The sequence below is a fragment of the Anas platyrhynchos genome, chromosome 6 (genome assembly GCF_047663525.1).
Source record: "Anas platyrhynchos isolate ZD024472 breed Pekin duck chromosome 6, IASCAAS_PekinDuck_T2T, whole genome shotgun sequence".
NCBI classification, from domain to species: Eukaryota; Metazoa; Chordata; class Aves; order Anseriformes; family Anatidae; genus Anas; species Anas platyrhynchos.
This window is the reverse complement of record NC_092592.1, coordinates 11,644,792-11,664,842: the sequence shown is the minus strand read 5'-3', so window position 1 is coordinate 11,664,842 and position 20,051 is coordinate 11,644,792.

Genomic DNA, 20,051 nt, shown 5'->3' with positions numbered 1-20,051 from the left:
CTCAGGATAAATTCCCAAGCAAATATGCTCACTTCTGCGCTGTACCTGGCAACACAGCTTCTGGGGGCAGAAACTGCAGCATTTTATCAATCTGTTTGGAAGCTGATGGTGTTCCCATGAGGACACATAACTCAGTGCCAAAATGGTTATACTCTTAATTAATTTGCAGTCTGTACAGGCCAGCCCTATGAAACAGCGGTATAATGGGGTAAACTCCCTTCCCATTCATCCAAGAGGCATCAGCTTCCTATGCTCCAGCAAAACACAACCCTGTAGCCAGATCTGGGAAAAATGTTCCTGTAATTCAGATAGTATTGGATCCTCTCACTAACCTTGATTCTCACCCAGCCCTCACATTATTTCAAGTCATCACAGACCTACGTCAGCAAAAGAATGAGACAAAGCTAACGATCTTTTAGTATAATCATATCAAAGCAGCTCTCCATCATGGTCTGACACGCATGTAAATCCTTCTTTACTTTTAGCATGACCTGGCATAGCAAGAATGTCTGCTGACAAAAATATTGCCACAAGGAAAGTTTAAAACTTGTTTACCCCATGCATGCCTACGTATCTTCAATTTTCCTTCTTTGGTTTTACATGATTACTTTAGCTCTCAAGCACTTGCAAACTCACTTGTCATTCACACATAAGGGTTTCCAGTTCTGGTTACACACACCATCTCTTTACAAATATGTCAAAACAATTATTATTGCACTTATTATATATGCCAGCACTTATTAGCATTGTAATGTAATTACAGCAAATTAATCTTGCCGCTCATTACAAACCTGAAAGAAATGTATATATTAAAAAATTCTCATGTCAGCAATCTAAACACTGGAAGCTGAGAGAAATAGCAAAAAAGAAAGTGATCATTAGGGATGTCTAAAATATCCATCACTACAATTCCAGCTTAATCTCTTTTCAATGACATTTGCATGTTAAAACAAATCCAGTATTTCATTACATTTTTGGTAAGAAAACGTATATTCAGTTTCTTATAGCAACGTTGTGGAAAAAAAAAATCCCTTCAGACAAGACCAACATTTTAATAAGAAATTGTATCTACAGGAAACAAGCATTGTCATATAAGGAGATTTATCCTAAGTTCCAATTTCAGAGCTCTAGAAAAAATCCTGGAAAACTCTTTCTGATATCCTGTTGCTAGAAAGTTGCCATAGTATTGGGGTTTATTTTATTTTTCTTTTCCTGCATGGAAGTGCAGCATATGAAATTCTCTATAAGCGCTGTGTTTCTTACAACAGCCACAGATGTCACTAATTTTCCAACACATTACCGTAGAATTTTATAGAATAAGAAGCAACATTAAGAAACAGACTGAAGCCACCAACCTGCACAATTAAACCCAATTAGGAACTGTACCATATATGCATATACAGTCTATATTTAAGTATACATGCACTTTGAGAGCTGCTCAGTATTATTCCGAAATAACCCAAATGATCATTACTTACAAGTAGCACTATTTCCATGTTTATAACAACTGCATGCTGTAACAGTATAACATTTTGGGGGATTTTTTTCTGCTAGAGGTGACTAAGCACAGGCAGATAGGGAGAGGTTAAAGTTTGAGGCCACATTACCTGTGGCATGCCTTCAGACGTGTACTATCAAACTCCTGACCACAGGTACCTTTCCTGTCCTAGTTTTCCCTCCATGCAAAGTGTTTTCACCCTCATCAGTCTAACGAGACCCACTATTCTAGCCTTTTTTAAGACTTGATTCATAGCACCTGCAAGCGGTATTTTTGGGCTCATTAAAAATCTCCTATCACCTTGTTTTATCAGACTAATCAAGGCTGTAGTCCCCGTGGGTGCAGGCTCCAGGGACTGCTGGCTCCCCCCAGCTGTACAGCCTCTACTGGAGCACTCGCATCCACGTTTCAGGGAGCCAATGCCTCTCCCAGGACCACCCGAGTTCAGAGCATCCAACCTATGGATATCATTACTGAACATCCAAGGAAGAGTGCAGTTGTTATGTACTTATTATCATAATAAAAGATACTGTGAACTCCAACTCTTTTCCTAATTTCCCTCCAGAGCCTCAGAGCTATTCGAGACGCCGTGTCACCTGCTGAGGAGAGCTGTGGAATACACACTGCTGCTGCTTGCAGTCTAATTAGGCTTTTTCTTTTGATGGAAAATGTGTCCAGATATCAGCATGTCGATGCCTGATTAATTCTTATGGAAGTGGGATGAATAGCAATCACAGTAGTTATTAATAAGAACACAAACAGAACTGGTCATGGAGCATGGTCTGGGAAAGCAATCCTCTTTTTTTCCTTATGGCTGCTCCTCCGAGCCGCGTGTCGTAGCCAGGCGGCACAGGTAGCTGCAGCCCTGCTCCGTGGCTCACTTGCTCGGTTAAACATGACTGGCAGCTGCAAATTGAGTCGTTGCTAACTGGTACATCTGAAGAAATAAACTAAAGCATTCTTACTAATTTCGGTACCTCATATGCTTCTACATGAGCGAAGAGGAGAAATAATGAAGGGAAATTCATACATCAGCAGCTGAATTGCATAGCCCTGATAGCTTCCAGAATAGAGATAGCTTCATGACACCACGAGCAAAACAAACAAACAAAAATCTTTGCTGGAAATGACATGTTCATGGGGTTTGAATTCATTAAGTTCTCCATGGTAAATTATGATCATTTTCAATTTTGTTGTTGCAGATATAGAAAAGGCAGAACCCCTTCCCAGACAAAACAATATACATCAACCCCCCTCTGCCACCTTACAATAAAGGAAATCATAATCAAGCATTGCAAAAGAAATATCCTTTTCTTCTCTAAAAACTAATCTTTACTTTTTTTTTTTTTTTTTTTTTGAGTGAAAAGTTTCAGCTCTGAGAGATGCACATTCTGTTCTTTCTTCTACAAAATGTCAGTCACTCCAGGTATCCTCAATTCTTGCGTAGAAAAGGTGCCTCTGGTTTCCACATTATACCGAGAAAAACACTTTGGGAATAACAAGAAAAGGCAACTGTTGCAAATAACACTTACAATAGCCACCTATATTGCTTTCTGTATAAGGGAAGCTTCAGCCCCAGGTGTATGCAAAGATCCCTAATGGGATGTTTCTCTGTGTGAAGCAGGAATGGCTAATGCAGAACCAGCGGCAGAAGGGGATCGACTTTGTGATGCCCACAGCTGTGATTCCCTACCTGTTCTTGCACAACATTCAAGGGCAGCTGAATCCTGAAGTTTTCTTCAAAGCACTGTTTCCTCTTCTGCCTCTTAACTCTCAGGATGTTTTTTTTCAAACTCTGAGAAATTAAGACTAATCCACAGCTTATTTGTGTGCATGTGTATGGAGAGAGAGAGACCTTTCATGGAGGTCTTACATTTTTAGCAGGGCAAGAATTCTAGATTTAAAAGAAAAAAGAAAAACAACATCTTGAGGCATTTGTAGATGGTTCCTTTTTTCTCTCCCAACCCCTTTGGAGAACCTTCCCAGATTAGACCACACTACTTTCCAGAAAAAAAACTCAGCCAGAAACCCCTTCATTATCAATTGCTGGTGGAAAATAATGGTTACATCTAAAATACAGCCTATGAAGCAGCAAAGCTTTGATAAGCCACAAAATATAGAAAAGTAGGGCAGGCAAGGTCCTTCAGAAGTCACCTGGTTTAGCCTTCCTTATTCCAAGGGGAGGTACATTACTTTATTCCTAAGATTTTTATCTAGCCTACACCAAAAGACCTGCAGTGATAGACTTCCTCAACGTGCTTTCAGAAGCTACAGTGAACAAAAAAATTTGCTCAACATATTTATCTGCTTACTTTTCTCCACTATTTGTAATCTCTGGGTTGAAACCTCAGCAAACAAAAGAGATTTCCTGTGGGAGATGGGAGGTCTGAGCCAGCTGAAAGCAGGGGGCTTTACAGCCTTCTGGACCCAACCCACTTCATAACTCAATTGGAATATGGACTTTGCTAATATTTTTCTTGGGAACTTTATTTTACTTGAGGACAGTCCTCCTGCAGGAATCCTTAATGCTGGCCCCTGCCATGACCAGCTGGCCACCTTTTAATTTTTATTCTAGATACTACCCTTATTTGAGGTAAAGCAGCGTTTGCAGGTGGATTTCTACAAATGACAGGAGCTACCAGTAGCACAGTTTTTCATCTTTCTTCCAGACCACAGGAAGACGTGCCCTGCTGACATTTCTAGCTCAGTTGGAAGCAGGAAAACTCAGAGACCTCAGAAGCTGAGATCAAGATCTTTAAATGGTTAGAGATTTGAAATAAGCATCCTATCCCTTGAGCCAGCCTAGCAATGGATATTTTTCACATTTCCCCATTCATAAGTTCAGAAAGCTTTTGGCAGCCACAAAAATCCACCACCATGTCTGCTGCTAACACAAGGATCTAAACAAGGTGAAGAGATTCGATCTACCATATCTGGACATCTAAAGCCTGATTTGGAAGAGCACTTTCTGCAGAACCACATCAGCCTTCTCGCCTTCTTCCTTGGCTAATCTGAGTTTATACAGAGTAAACTTTCTTTCAGGTGGAGTTTGTAACATTTCAGGGAAAGAAGTCCTGCTCCCATACGGTTCACGTTCTTAGCAATTCTGGGGGTCAGACTCAGATTCTCCATAGGTCTGAGATAACCCTGCCTTCCAATAAATCCAGTACCACTCCAGCATCAGCTCTGCCTGCTTATTAGCAACTGCCCTAACTTGCCTGGTCTATCAGATCTGACACAGAGGTGCTTCCCTCAGGTAAATTATGATAAATGGCCACACACACACACACGACCCACTTATGATAAGTATGTTTCAAAACCAATTATTTATCTCCCTCTAACTTTTAGAGCTAGATTTAGCTGAGGAACAAAACGCTGTAGGGGCTGAACAGTCTTGAAAGTCTCACAATATAAATTGCCATGTTATAATTACAGCCCAATTAAAATTCAGTGTTGCTCTCTTCATTAATTATCATCTCTAGCCTTACAAATAAGTTGGGAGAGACTGCTGTTCTGTAGATCACGTAACTACCCTCCTCTGCCTAAATTCTCTGCTCCAGTAACAGCAACTGCAGCAGGTTAACCCCCTGCTTTACACCCTCAGCCTCTCAATGACCCAGATTCATGACTCACAAATGCTCAAAACTCTCCAGGATGTCAAGCAGAGTTCTTGCTTTAGAAGGTACTGAGAACTCACAGAAAGTCTTGTGACCAGCACTGCTACGTGGAGGCCCCAGCACAAGGATGCACAGGAGCTGGGGACAGGACACCTAAGCCCACTAAGATTTTGCTGGGTTAACTGTGTACCAGTAAGCTTTATGTCATCATACTGTGCTGGTAGGTGATGGGGCAGTACACAAGTACAGTCTTAAGGATCATGAAATAAATCATGGCTTCAGGCAGTGTTTAATTCCTAATGAAATAGGAATTGCTAAATTCCTAATGGAAACAACACCGTATTATACTTTTTATGATTAGACACACCTTGTATGTCACAGGGAATGACTTGTGTGAGGGATCAGGCTAATGTGAGTACTTTGTTCAGCTGTGGCCACTGCAATGTTTGACAGGAGAAAGCAAACGTACTTGCCCAGAGAAGCTGTGGCTGCCCCATCCCTGGAGGTGCTCAAGGCCAGGCTGGATGGGGCTTTGGGCAACCTGGGCTGGTGGGAGTTGTCCCTGCCCATGGCAGGGGGCTGGAGCTGGGTGGGCTTTAAGGTCCCTTCCAACCCAAACTGTTCTATAGTTTTGTGTTGTATGAAATGTTTCCACAGATTGTTGCCCAATGCCACATATACTTTACGGCCTGATTAGAGTTTAAAATTATCCTTCCTTGCAGAAAACACATACGGTCAGAAACGGAGCAAAAACTTAATTTCCCTTGTATCCTCCTTATTCCACAAGTAACTCAATTTTCTTTTTTGCTTGTCAGGCTCATCATCCAGACTGATCACCTGCTGCGTTGCATGGGTGCCAGGATCATCTGAAGTAGCTTATGCACTGATTCAGAGCTCACTGATTTTAATGGTCCAACGCATTGCTCCTTTTCTAGCTCAGTAAAATCATAGTATATTAGCTCTGTAATATTGTTCCCTCTCTTTTTTAATAAGTAAAAAAACATTAGAAGTACAAAAGATTCTTTTTTTTTTTTCTGTTAAAGAACAGCATGGGTCTAACCTCAAGCGAGAAGTTTGCCAGCAGCTTGGCTCTTATTCCAAATTAGTAATTCCATCCCTTGCATAGATGCTAAAAAACCAAAAGGATTCAATTACCATTAGAAGACAAATATAAACTATAAGAAGAGAGCAATTTGTTGCAAAAGGGACTATAGTAAAAGAATTAATAAACAGATGTAATTTAAAGGATACTTCTGGCTTAATAGCATCCGTCAATTCTTCTATTGTGTTTAGAAGCTAAAGATCAAAGCATTTCTCCCTTGGACAGGTCGGTGTACCAGGGATCACCACAAGCAGCAAGAAACCAGCTGCTTCAGGCACAGCATTACAGTGAGTACCATGGTACCTACCTCCACACCACAGAACGAACAGAACATACCTCTGAGGATGCTTTTGGAGAAGATCCTACGATCTCTCACATTTCCCTCAGAGAGACTCCTATGAGCTTCCCCCTTCCCTTCATGCTGGCCAATATCCCAGTGCCATATGCCATCCTTCAGACTCTTATCAAACAGGAGGACAAAGAACTATACCTGATACACTGAGTATATTAACTGTATTCCTTTTTTTTTTTTTTCTTATGATTTTATTTGTTATTCTGTCTCTGAGCTTTAAATGTGCTTTCTATTCATCGAAGGAATAATAGCTATTCTGAATTAAACATGATTCCCATGGATTGGCAGAGCTTTCTTCTCCATACGTATACACAACACAAAAATAAAACTCAAAAGAAACGTCAGGGCTGATTAGACAAAACCATGTCACACACACTGACAAAAAGAGACCCATCAGGTAGCGTATGTAAAGTGAGATTCCAAATCATCAAAGTCCGCCTTCCTAGTCACAAACTGATTTCCATTTCCTACTCTCTGGCACTGAAGCAGCATGCTTTGGAATCTTGCTGCTTTTCCTTTTAACTTTACATTGGGTATATATTTGGGCAACATAAAGGTTGATTTCACATTTCTTTCAGCATACAGCCAATCAACAAAATCAGCATGTCTTCCAAAAACAGAGTTAGCTTTCTGTCTTTTCTCAGAGGAGCTGTGAAGTGTAATTAATGTTTGCAAAGCACTAGAATATTCTCACACAGAAAGTGCTATCTTAATGCCAAGTATTTAATACAGGCAGTGCTTGTTCTGTCAAAGTTCCCAAATGAGACTCGGGGGCAAATTGAAAAAAAAGGAATATCAACATATAAAAAAAAAAAAAAAAACTGTTGTGGGCTTCCAATGTATAATCACAGAGCCCCAAGACTGCAGGACGACCTAACCCTGCAAGTGCAAAACACCCCAAATGCTTCCCTTTTGACCTCAGAGCCCTCCAGACAGTAAGAGCTGGCTTCAAGCCGCAGCCAAAAGGAGCTGAATGTCTAGCTCCCAGGCACCTACTGAAATTCAGCTGTGACTGACCACATGGCTGGAAGTACATTGACAAAACACAACTGTAAAAAGCATTGTTTCAGAAAGGACTATGATGGTTCAAGACATCAAACCTTTAGGGGGCTTGTCCTCTGCTTCTATTTCTTTCTCAGGGATTATTTCACACAATGAATGGTCTTATCCAGAGGTTCAGCTCCTCCAGCTATGAGGACGGAGGCAGGCGTGGCCATCCATTCGCAGGGTTGGTTGAGCAATAGGTGAGAAGGAGGCAGCCCACCCCACCTGGCCTGCTCCAACAGATCCGGAGCAGTGCAGGCCAGGAGGAGAACAAGCACAAAAGAACCATATCCCATGGTGAAGACTTCAGGTGATAAATGTGGCTGCCCCTTATATCCCGAAACCACACATTTTAATTGCAATGCTGTGTATCACAGCAGTTCTCTCTGCACACCCAGTCTGAATGGACGAACACACATGACATAAAAATTATTAACTTTTCAAAATATGGCATACCCATTAAGTAGACACACACACACACTCAGACCCTGAACTAAGTTTCATTTGGGCTCTCCAGGAGAAACAGTTTCATGCTGAAGTCTCAGGACTAGCGTAAGTCATAGGTTAATAGGTGATGTGCCTTGGGAAGATAACCTTTTCTTTGGGTGCAGTAGTTGATCTTTGCAGTAATTGAGTGAAGTGGAAAGGAAATACCACAGGCTATTTACTGCAGGTCACATTTTTAATCACAAAATATTGAAGATATCTGCCCTAAAGCTATTAAACCTTTCAACCAAAACAAAACACACACACACACACAAAAGTAAAAATAAAAAGAAGCACTCCCGCTAAAGATTCAAGCTCTTTGTCTTAAAAACAACAGCAGAGAATAATGAAAACACACAGAATTGAATGTGTTGGCAGACTGTCAGCATATTTATCACCCTGGGGCCAGAGAGTTTGTTGGAAAAACGGAGGTCTTTGTAAACCCTTCGTTAGCAGTGGACTTAAAAAAGATTGGATTAAAACAATGGCCATACTGATCTAAGTCAGAAGCCACCTAGTTAAACGGGTGCCATCAGCTGCATCAGAAGAAAGCCAGCAGCACGTCCTATGCTCATCAAATTACCGTACTTGACCTTGGCCAAAAGGAAAGCAGAGAAGTAAATCGTAGGTCTGTTCTGTTTGTGGAGGGAAACGCTCCATGAGGTCGTAGCATCATGAAGCTAAATCACTGTAAGCTTTGTCTGCTACCAATGGAGAGAGAAAGAAATGAAGAGCTTGGAAATGTGCCTCAGAGGACCCTAAGTTCAGAGCACAGGCTCTGTGTTGCTCTTTGGAGGAGCTGTTTTTTTTCTCTGGTTTCATCGTCAGGCTCCTGAGGAGGTTACTGCCCAACCCATGGGCTGGGATGTTTCCTGGATGCTCTGTGTGGTCCCTACAGCCAGGCAGAACCCTACAACAGGCAGCAAGAGTGCCTGCAGCGTGCTCAGTCACTGGTTCTGAGGCTACAGGATGAAACTTCACTGTAACAACCAACATGGGGCAGGATCTCTGATCCCTGGGAGCAAAGCTGCAGCAGCTGTTTATTTGCACCCAGAATCTGCAACGAGACGTCAATAGGGATGTTGTCACTGTTCCCAGGATGTGACAAATTTCGCTGACATGCACTGCGGACTGGAATCACACCCCAGAGACTGAGAAAAAGAACAAGGACCAGGTTTACATACGCTTATGCTTGAAGTATATATGTGTAAGTATTATATAACTTAAATTTAAATGTAACAGCATAACAACCAAGGCAAAGTGAGTCAGAAGAATTATGAGGGGCGCCAGCAGATTTATTGCATCATAGATGTGAAACAATATATCACTATTTCAATTGCCCTTTCAAAAATTGCATTAAATTATTTCAACTTTTCTCTGTTCAACTAATGCTCTATTTTCTAGGAATTCATATGTTATTTGTTCTATAAAATATGAGCACAGACTGCCAAGACCTATCTATTGAGTTTTACATACAGTGGCTCAGCAGTTTGACTGTGTAATGCTTTCTCGTATCTCCTGACAAGACAGGTTGAGTCTTTGCATTTCAGGAAATACTTAAGGTACAGGAGAAAAGTGGAACATGAATTTTAAATGTAATATTGCCTCAGTTTCTCCTTGTGTCATTAAATAAGTACTTTTGCCCAACCAGAAAGGTTTTACTAAAGCCCATGGAGGATTAGTTATTTAAAATGTATTTATGTAGAAACGTATGCTTTCTACAATTTATGAGTATTTTTGAAAATTGATTAAGTTTATTAGTTTTTTTATACACTTGCCTCTATATCACCATGAGAAAGGCACTTTTACTGCATGTCACAGCGAAAGAAATGATAACCTGACAAAATTTAGTGCTTAAAGAGTCCACTTTTGACTATCAGATTGCTCTCATTTGCCTTGTAATGAGATTTCTGAATCAAGCTGAAACAGACCATTAAAAACAATGACCCATTAAAGAAAGTGGTTGTATTTTATCCCAACTCATTTATGCCCCCAACCTTGCACAGATGTAGAACTTCAAAGATGTGGGCTCTCTTACAGGAACAAGTCTCTGCTCTTCCATAATATAAATTAGAAGTTAAATAGTATTTTGAGATTTCGAAGCGGAAAACAGATTGTCGTTCTAACTCAGTGCATTGAATATCTGTAATAAATGGAATATCTGAGCAGTGAGGAGACCATAATGATGGGCCTGTTTGTCTCTGCCTAGAAAACATATGCCTGGGACAGATGCACCATGTTTGCTGATTCACAGGTCAGACAAATCTGAAAAGGTCACTTGAGCTGGTAGACAGAAAAGTTTGACAAATATTTCAACGCTTCAGAGATGGACATTAAATCAATCATCATCTTTTTTTGTTGTTCACATTTAGACCCAGTGATTTTAAAATGTTGCTATAATTGTACAAAAGCAGTATCTTTTTTGAAATCAGCAATGTGACTAGCTAAGCCAGTTGATTTTAAGAAGCAGGCAAGAAAAAAAACAACAGGGTGTTTATGATGGGAAACCTTGGATTCCTTCAGCATTGTACATTTAAGGCCAATCTGTTTTGTGTCTTTCTTGGGATTGGTGCTTTTACGCTAATGCAAATTTCTGGTGAAGAGGCAGCAAAGGAAGCATCTCTCAGATCTGTAAAGAAGTCCTAATTTGCCAGTAAACCCTCACAGTGCAATGACTCCTCATGCTGCAATGAGCAAATCCAAGTCACAAGAAATACAGTAGGTCTGGGTGCTTTATTTTGTTGGGTTTTTAATTTTTTTTTCAATAAATAATATTGAAAGAATATTTAAATGTTGCCTTTTTGAGTTTATCAAAGACATGCTTTCCTCAGACAGATTTACAGCCACTTCTGCTCATGAAGTCAGGTGAAATTCCACCAAAACTGTGGAAAATGATGGACAAGATGGGACTGTTACACTGCCAGCCAAACCAGAATCACTGAAGAAAAGTGGTGCATCATTGCCATCTTTCTTGCCAAAGAAGGATCTAGAATTTCTAACCTGGAGAAAAAATGTGACCTAGCTTTACTGAACTGCACTGCAGTTACTGTCTGGAGTCTGTGTGAGGTTCTGGCATGTGAAATGAATGGTGTCAAAGATAGGAGAAAGTTTAGGTAATGTTACAAAATAGTGCTTGTAAATGCTTTGCCAAACTCATTTTGCCCAAATGCACAGTCACTGAGAAAGCCAGCACTGAAGAGGAGACCTGTACTTTCCGAAACAAAGAAATAATCAAAGGGAAGAACAGAAATGCAACATTTTAAAAAATAATTTGATTTTTCATAGCAGCAAAATACCATTGTACCTTAATCTCTTTCCTTCTATGAGTCCTATGAGTACCTTGCTGGATGTAATTACAGACAAAGCAAGTATCCTTAAATGACAAGTACCAACCCATAACACAGTACAAGAAGTACTGACTAGTATTACCTTCCAGATTAAAGAAAAGCAAACAAGTAACACCCCTCACCTTCCTTCTGTGAGGACCCAGAAAAGATGATACCCTATGTTTGTTAACGAAGACACAGTAAATGAAGGCTTGTTCTAGTGGCTGCAGCTGAACAGGTACTGCCAGGCTCCCTGTGCTGCATAACCAATTTTGAGGAACACTCCACATGTAAACACAATTTTGCTTCTGCTACATTTGCACTCCATCTACAGTGGCTCCCCAGGAAACATGGAAGAAAATTAATGCTAACTGCATAATTATCAGGACAGAGCAAATTCTAACATTGTTGATGGAATCATTTTCAGAAAGTTAGTTGTAAACGAACTATCAAGTATGACAGGAGAAAAACAAAGACACAGCCTTGCCTTTGAAAGCAGCATAACGTGGGTGAGCAGTGATGTAACACCTAACATCACCATTTTGCTTATTTCTCTATTTTCACAATGTCCATCTTGGACAAACATAGCAGAAGTCTGACAAGATACTGGAGTGTTGGTAGACATAATATTGTTGGGATATGTAATGATTACAGCTATTTCAGAGCAATGAAAGCTACGGTACATTTGGTATTGATGCCAGTTTAATCTAAAAAGGACGCTTTTATTAAAATTTCATGCTAAATTCTTGGCCAAGAGGTCATTAAATGACTCAAAATCTAATGAAATCAATAACAACTGGAAGCATATATAACTCAGAATATAGCTGTGATGCTGTAGAGGTCCACTTATTAAATTGACATTTTGGAAAACCCATGTGGCTAGGAACCAAAAGAAAGCATTTTATGAGATTATTATTGTTTGTTTATCAATTTTCTCTGAAAAAGCACCATAGCTTCTAATAAATGTCCTGATTATACAAGCAATGTGTATTCAATGACTTCTTTATAATGAGGGCAAAGGATATGAAAAAATGCGTTAATAAAAATTGCCAAGTAAATTTTAATAATGAGAAAATTATGTGTATGCATGCTGTATTATAGGCACTAATGTAAGAACCTAAATTGATCAGTGATCTGCAGATGGACACTACACTCAGTTTAAAGATGAAGAGGCTACATTAATCAGATCCATTAGCTATTGAAAAAACGTTCTCAGATCAAATAATTCCTACATCTTCACCCTGGTCATGCAGCTGCCTCAGTAATAATCTAGCAGAGTAAGCTAAGATGAATAAAACGGCTGATCATAGGGAAAATCTTTGAGGTGGCAGGGCCATCCGTACTTCACAAGACATCAGCCTGAATCCATTCCAAGCACCCTCTGCTCCCTGCCAACCCTACTGGAGCTTGGAAGGGGGGTGTGGAGGATGTCTTCTTGTTACCTTTGTACTGCTTTTCAACAGAGTTTCTCAAGCTCAGTTTGCTCAAGGATAGCAGAAATTTCAACTAGAGGAAAACGATATTCTCCCATCATCACTGCAGGTTCACCTGATTGAATTAGTGGACGGATTTAGCCCAATTGTCTCTCAAACATTGTCTCTTCTACCCCTCCAAGATGAACTTGCCTCCACTGAGGATGAACTGATTGCTTCCAATAAAGAGAACACTGCACCCTGATAATCCTATGCACTCAAGCAAAGAGTGGCACAGTTGCCAACTCCAAACAGTCTTCTAGTCTTGCACCTTTCATAACAAGGGGAAACAGCAACATATCTATAAGCAGAGAGGAGAATGATGGGCTCTCAGCTCCAAACAAGAGACACAGGGCCTCACGACGAAGTTTTGTTTCCACTTTCATGGCATGACTGACCTGTTCCATTCTTTCCATCTGCTTGTTTGTCTTAAAATTTCATGTCACAGATGGTCCCTCTTTTTTTAATTTGCATTAACAACAGAGCATTGGAAAAACCTACTGTATTTGTTGTTTTGATTGGGAAACCTGCTGCACATTTCAAAGCTGCTTTTCAGCTGTCTTCAGGCTCAGGCCACTCACGTTTGAAAGCACTTCTTTACAATTGGAAAGCTAAAAGTATGTATGAATGTTTCTTTTTAATAATAATAATTAAAAAGTTCTTAATAATTCCCTCATTTCAAAAGCTTAGGTTATAAGCAAGGAAAATTGTGCAACCTCGGATATGTTTTATCTATGGACCAAAGGGGTAGATTCATGCTTTCCTTACTTCCAGGTCTGTGTTTCTGTAAATACCTAAAAAAGGACTTCGAGGTTATTAAAACGCATTAAAGGGACAGCTCTATTTTCTACAGCATCCAATTTGTTTCAAGATGACCCTCTGGTCAGAATGAAACTGTTTTACTTTTTTGTTCCCCTTACCAAACTGAAGAAAAATGCCTACAATCTTTTCACATAAAAATACATTAGCTTATCTAGAAGATTAATTCCTAATGCAGTAAACACCATAGCATCTACTTCTATGGTATTTCAGCTTCCCCAAAGCCAGCTTTCACCAAAAACAAACTGAGAGGATTGATCTATCCGATGACATGACTCCTTAACTGCATGTACAAGCAGTTCTTCATGAAGTGTCTGATAAGCTCTGACATGCACAAAGTTCAATACCTCACGTTAGTACTGATCATGAGAATTGAAATAGAAACAATACTTAAGACAATTCATATTTGATTTTTCTTATCCTGAGGCTGAATGAAATTAACAGGCTTAAGTTACCTAGGGTAGGATTCAAATTAGGTACAGGCCTATAAATGAGCATGCATGCTTCTGAGATAGGATGCCTGTTCCTAAGCAAAGCATCTCCCATGAGAGATGCCACAGCTAGCTGTATAGGATGGGCTGCAGTATAGCCTGGAATTATTTGTGTATTTTCACTAGCTAAATACAAAATTCTGGATGGGTACCTGAGATATGCAGTAGGTGTCCAGAGCTAGAATAATAAATAACACTCAAATGGTCCCAGCTTCCTACAGACAATATCCCTGGGAACTATTGAATATTCCAAGGAGAACCATAAATACAAGTGAAAATTCATGTTCAGAGAGCAAAACTGAGAACAGTTTTTGTGCAATGTGATCGGTTGTAAATGGAGGCGTATTCCACTGACCTTGCACATTGACTCATACTAGCTTCCCTTATTCTTCAAATTCTCTGAGATCCATTCGCACTACTAATGCAAACTCTTGCTACTGTCTTCCTTCCAGAGAGAGTTGTCTTAGAGGGTATTGTACAAACTCTCTTCTTGATGGGTCAGGTTCAGGGAGGAGCGGAACATTGCTGTTGAGAAGAGCCCAGAAGGAATACCAATTTCTTTGACAGACTCCCTGACTTCAGTGATGGGAAAATATGAGAATTTATTCTGTTAAAATAAGGGCCAGGCAAGAGGAATAATCTCAGAGAAGAACTAAAAATCTGTGATAGTCAAAATGAGTTATAGCATCATACTTGTGATATGGGAAGTGTACAGCCTTCTTACCTTAAATAAGATTGCCTGTTTCAATTCTTCATTAGATGACATGAATTGCCCTCAGCAAAACAAATTTCTACAGATAGTTGCTGTAGGAAAATGTCTAGGAGAATTAAACAGTTCGGTGTACTCTGGTAGCCTCAGATCAGGGACTGCTAGCAGCTGCAACACTGTATGCCTTTAGGGACAAAAAGGGGGAAGACAACAAGAAAAGAAGAAGTGGAAGAAGAAAAATGGTGCAGAAAGGACAAACAATATAATAAGCAAAAAGAGTGCAGCTGGGGACACAGGAGGAGGTCTCAAAGCATGACTGTGAACATTTTAAAGCATAAGTTACTGGTGCAGAGACACCAGGCAAGCCACAAATTCTTTAAGACTGGCTGGTTTCTACAAACAGTGAGATTAGCAAACACCTGCATGACACCTTGAACTGTGTTTTTTATACGCTCTTTTTAAGGGAGTGCTCATTGTGTTTGTGGTCAAAATTCTCCCATCTCAGAAAAAAAAAAAAAAAAAAAAAAGCCATGCTTAAACACAAGCGATGCTGAAGTGACCTTTTATCTAGCTATGATACCTACCCTTGCTGATTTAGGAAAAAATGCACTTTCAGCAGAAGATGGAGGTAAGTGCTAACAGTTTTCAGAAGTTCCTTTCTCTTTCTACCTAAGGTAAAGTAATTACAAGCTTAGGAGGAAGATTTTATTAAGATCACGTTTCTCAGTTTCTTTTGGAGATTTATTTATTTTTATTATAAATAAAAGGATTTTGTGCTTGATAGTCTTAATATTTGATACTTAAGCTTTTGTAAACAAACTGGTCCGAATTTAGTGTTGACCCTGATTCAAGCAAAAGATCAGACTAGATGACCACCTGAGGTCCTTTTCAATTTGTATTATTGTATGACTTTCATCTCTTGAATTGTTTCATTTGATGACACTTAATAGCCATCTTCTTTGTCTTGAGAATGTAAACCTTCAAAATATAGGAAACTATGTCTGTACAGAGAAAGAAAGGGCAATATCACCTTCGTGCTGTTTAGCTAGACAATTAGACTCCAAGCAGGATTTCTCAGAGCTCTTATTCTAGTGGCAATTCCTGGAGTAGTAGGTCTCACCTACCTTGAGTTCGATGCTTTAGGAGAAGATGAGCTTACTTGGCAAATTTCCACAGTCAAGCACAGCTGTGAACTTGGGCAGAGACATCTTAGCTAACCTACTGCATTATACGTAACACTTCCCAAATACGTTTGAAGAACAGCTCATTACTGGGGCTTCTTGCCCCCCCCCCCCCAAAAAAAAAAAAAAAAAAAAGGCAAACAGAGAAACTTGACATCCTATCCCTACCTTCTCTTTCCTATGCTTCCACTAGCTTATCCAGCTCTATTTCTGGTCTACCTTTACACATGCTGGGGACTTCTAATAATTTCACTGGCATACAACTGACTTCGTTCTTTCACCTGGTGTCCTGTTTGCCTGGCCACTCTATTCTACGTATTTTTCCACATCATTCTGACACAAATTTTGGTTTTTATCCCTAAACATTCTTCTGTCCACATGTAATTCTGCTATAAACACACGTACTTCTCTTAGCATTTGATTTGCAGACTGCCTTAGCAACTTGCTTCTTGTCTGATTTCTTTCTGCTGTATTTCCTTCGGGGGTGTACGCGTTTCCATTGCCAGAACTCTGAATTATTCTAGGTAGTGTCACCCCTCGGGTTAAAGAAAGAGGAATAAGTATGTCACGGCTGCGTGTTGAGAAGCCTACGTTTGAAGCATAAAATCCTACTGGGCTTTCTTCCCCCCAACCATATCATCCTACAAAATCAAATCTAATTTACTGCTGGCTATTTCTAGCTCTCCTTTTCTGTATTACTTATTTCCAGGCTCCTCCTTGCCATTGAATATCAGTGCTTCAAATTACATCCCTTCAAGATAGCAGTGTTTCCCATGGGAATAACAGTTGCTGGTTACCACCTGCTGGCCAGCCAGAAACACATCACTGATCATTGCTGCCTTTTTTATGCAGAACGCTGTGAACACAGGAGTCTGAACTACCTGAATTTAACTGGTATATCCAGGCCTTCTGAGAAGTTCTGGAGATGAAAACTACAAAAGGGTTCAATCAAGCTCTCAGCTGTAGATAAAACCAAATTTTAAGGATGTTCAGACAGTCGCTGTGTGAAGTTGGTCAGACACTTGGCATGTGGCACAGTCAGATCTAAGCACAAGAAAACAAAATCTCAATGTCTGGAAAACTGCTGTTCCTCACACATCTAGAGAAGCTCAATAAGAAATCAGGTTTACAAGAGGCTGAATGGAAGGAGGGGATGAGAGGAGTGGTTATTGCAGAGCAGAGACACAGAGAGAAAATCTAACAGAGGAGGATAGTGGAGACCTGAGCTGCAGCCCATGCAAACACTAGAAGTATGATCTGGGGGAAAACCCTAAGACGGGACATTCGGCACAAAGTATTGGCTGGAAGAGGCATGAAGATCTAAGGAAAAGTATCTGCCATCCCAGGTCTTGTGTGTTGTTCAGTGCTGAACAGCTCTGTACAGAAATATTTCCCTACTTAGGATTTACCTGTTCTCTGTGGCATGACCAAGACAACCATAAACATCCTATGCTGTGGTTTCTGTTTTGATTTCCTAATTTTCTGCTGGACATATGTGCAAACAGCATGAACTGTGAGGAAAGCTCAGTATCCTTATTCAGCACTTTTGTATTGCTGCTTGAACTAAAACTATCATCTGATGAAATAAAACTAGAGCCAGCTGACCAGGAAGGAGTCAGCATTGCTGAATTTTGAGTAGGGTGTTACATCCAGTTCTGAGTAATCTTTTTCAAGATCTTGAGCAAAAAACAGCTGCATGTTTATTGATGAAGTTTGTTTCACCTGTACCTGCTGGGATAACATGTAATTTGTGCATTAGCTAAAGTGCTGTTATTGACATAGACCAAACTGTGTTACTAGTGGCTATCCACAGTGGTATGAACTTTGTTGCTTTTCCATTCTTTAAGTCAAGAACAACTTTACCAAGGTGTAGAATAACCTCCAGGGAAGAGTACTTTCCAATCAATAGCATACGAGTAGAAAAGCAGTACATGCATGAATAAACTAATTGAAGGATGCATTTCCTCAGTCTCAGCTCTGTTATCATATTTTAATTTCCCACAGTTTTTGCAATTTAATATTTTTGGTTGATAAAAAGTTCATTGTAATACAGAGGACTTATTTAACTTACATGAGAATTACCTACTAATTTGGGAGACAATTTGAACTGTGTGAGATTAAATTAGAGCTATTAACATGTTTGCAGTTGTTCAGACTGCGCAGAAACCTTGACATCTCAATTCAGTTGCCACAGAAAACCTTGATATCTTTGCCCCAATCAAGCTTCCTTTGCAGGTTACCTCAAAGACCTTTGCAAAACCTCATATCCTTCCGGCACTCGTTCAGAGGCAGCTCTGTCTGAATGTGGTTGTCAACACCCCACTTTTAACCTCTTAGCACCACTGCTGAATTACGTCCATTTGTACAGAAATGGCACACACATTCCAGAAGCACATAAAAGCACACACTTTTTCAAAGAGAAGCATCAGAGATTACACACAAGTTAAGACTGCAGCCCTAATATCAAGGAGTTGCTTCCTAGAGGCGATGAACAAGTTGCAGAAGGCCCAGAGATGATTCTGGTGGAAACACAGCAATGAACAAAATGCCTCTGTAATTCAGAGCAACATAGAGAAATAGAGAAGCAACAGCACTGGTTTATTTCAGCTTTTACTGTTTCCAATGAAGAACAAAACAGGAAAAAAAAAAAAAAAAAAAAAAAAAAAAAGAGAGAGAGAGAGATTTCAGCCATTGTTTGAGCAGACCACAGGGCAGGTAAAGAAATTCAACATTCTGGGACAAGCCAATTAAGCACAGATTTCATCTTAAATATTCACTCCTACAACAGTGACACCCCACCAAAGTACCAACTTTTTTCACTCATAAAACCACATGACATTTTTTATATGCCTGTGCTTTGTTCCCGGCTACAGACACCCATCCACGTAAAACCATGTCCATGTTAATTTCAAATGTCACTGTCATGCATCACACTGAAGCCACTGGAAATCCTCTTGGCTGCACCGAAGTGTATTGGAAATCTGTATATAGACATTTTTCCATGGTACTTTGTGACCTTCTCCCTTTAAGCTGGGGTAGCAACTCCACCCATCAGAACTGGAAGATATCCTTACTGTATCTCCAGAACCAGAAAAGAAGCTTTAAAATCCTTACCTACTTGTCCTTACAAAAACTGGAGTTTTAGTAATCCTGTGAAAAGTTTCTATTTGAAAGAAGCTTTAAGAGGGTCCCAACTGTAGTTAAGTTTCTTTTCTTTATTCTAATTTTTAGCCCTGATGTCTAACTCTCTCCCTATATGTCCCCTTTTCCAGGTATTCCCAGGGGACTACACGAGCATTCTACAAAGCTATTCTAAAATTGTTATTTTATCCAAGTTTTTTGAGTTGCAGAAGAAACAAAAAGCCAGGTTGGGGACATAAAAGAAAAGAAGAAAATAACACCTTTCAGATTTCTTCCAGAAATTGTGAATAATAATATCACACAGTTTTCAGGAAGAGAATGAGCGAGGATGTGTGTCAGATTTGTGTTATTCTTTGGGGAAAAACAATCTATGACAGGGAAGAGGAGACTTACTAGAGTAAAGGGGGGAAAAGGAAAGACAGAAGAGCACATACTAAGTGAAATCTCCTTTTGTCTCCTCTCTCTTGCCAATATTGCTCAGACAAGGAATCACTTCTCATGAAGACACCCCTCCTTCTTCAAGTTCTTTGTACGCTGTGTCAAGACACCACTCCTGACAGGTTTCTTCACGAAGGACTGTAATAAACTTGTAAGTCCATGTCTTCCTGTACTTCCTCACATGGAAACCAAATTTTTCCCCTTAGCACTTGCTCACATGGGCTACAGTCCTATTTATCCCTGTATACTAAAATATAGCAGCTATGAGAACTGTCAAAAACAGTTCCTGTTTCCCTACACCGGCAAGGCTCTGCATGTTGGTTTATATTTCATTAAAACCTAAAAAAAAAAAAATGATACATACAATGCCACCGG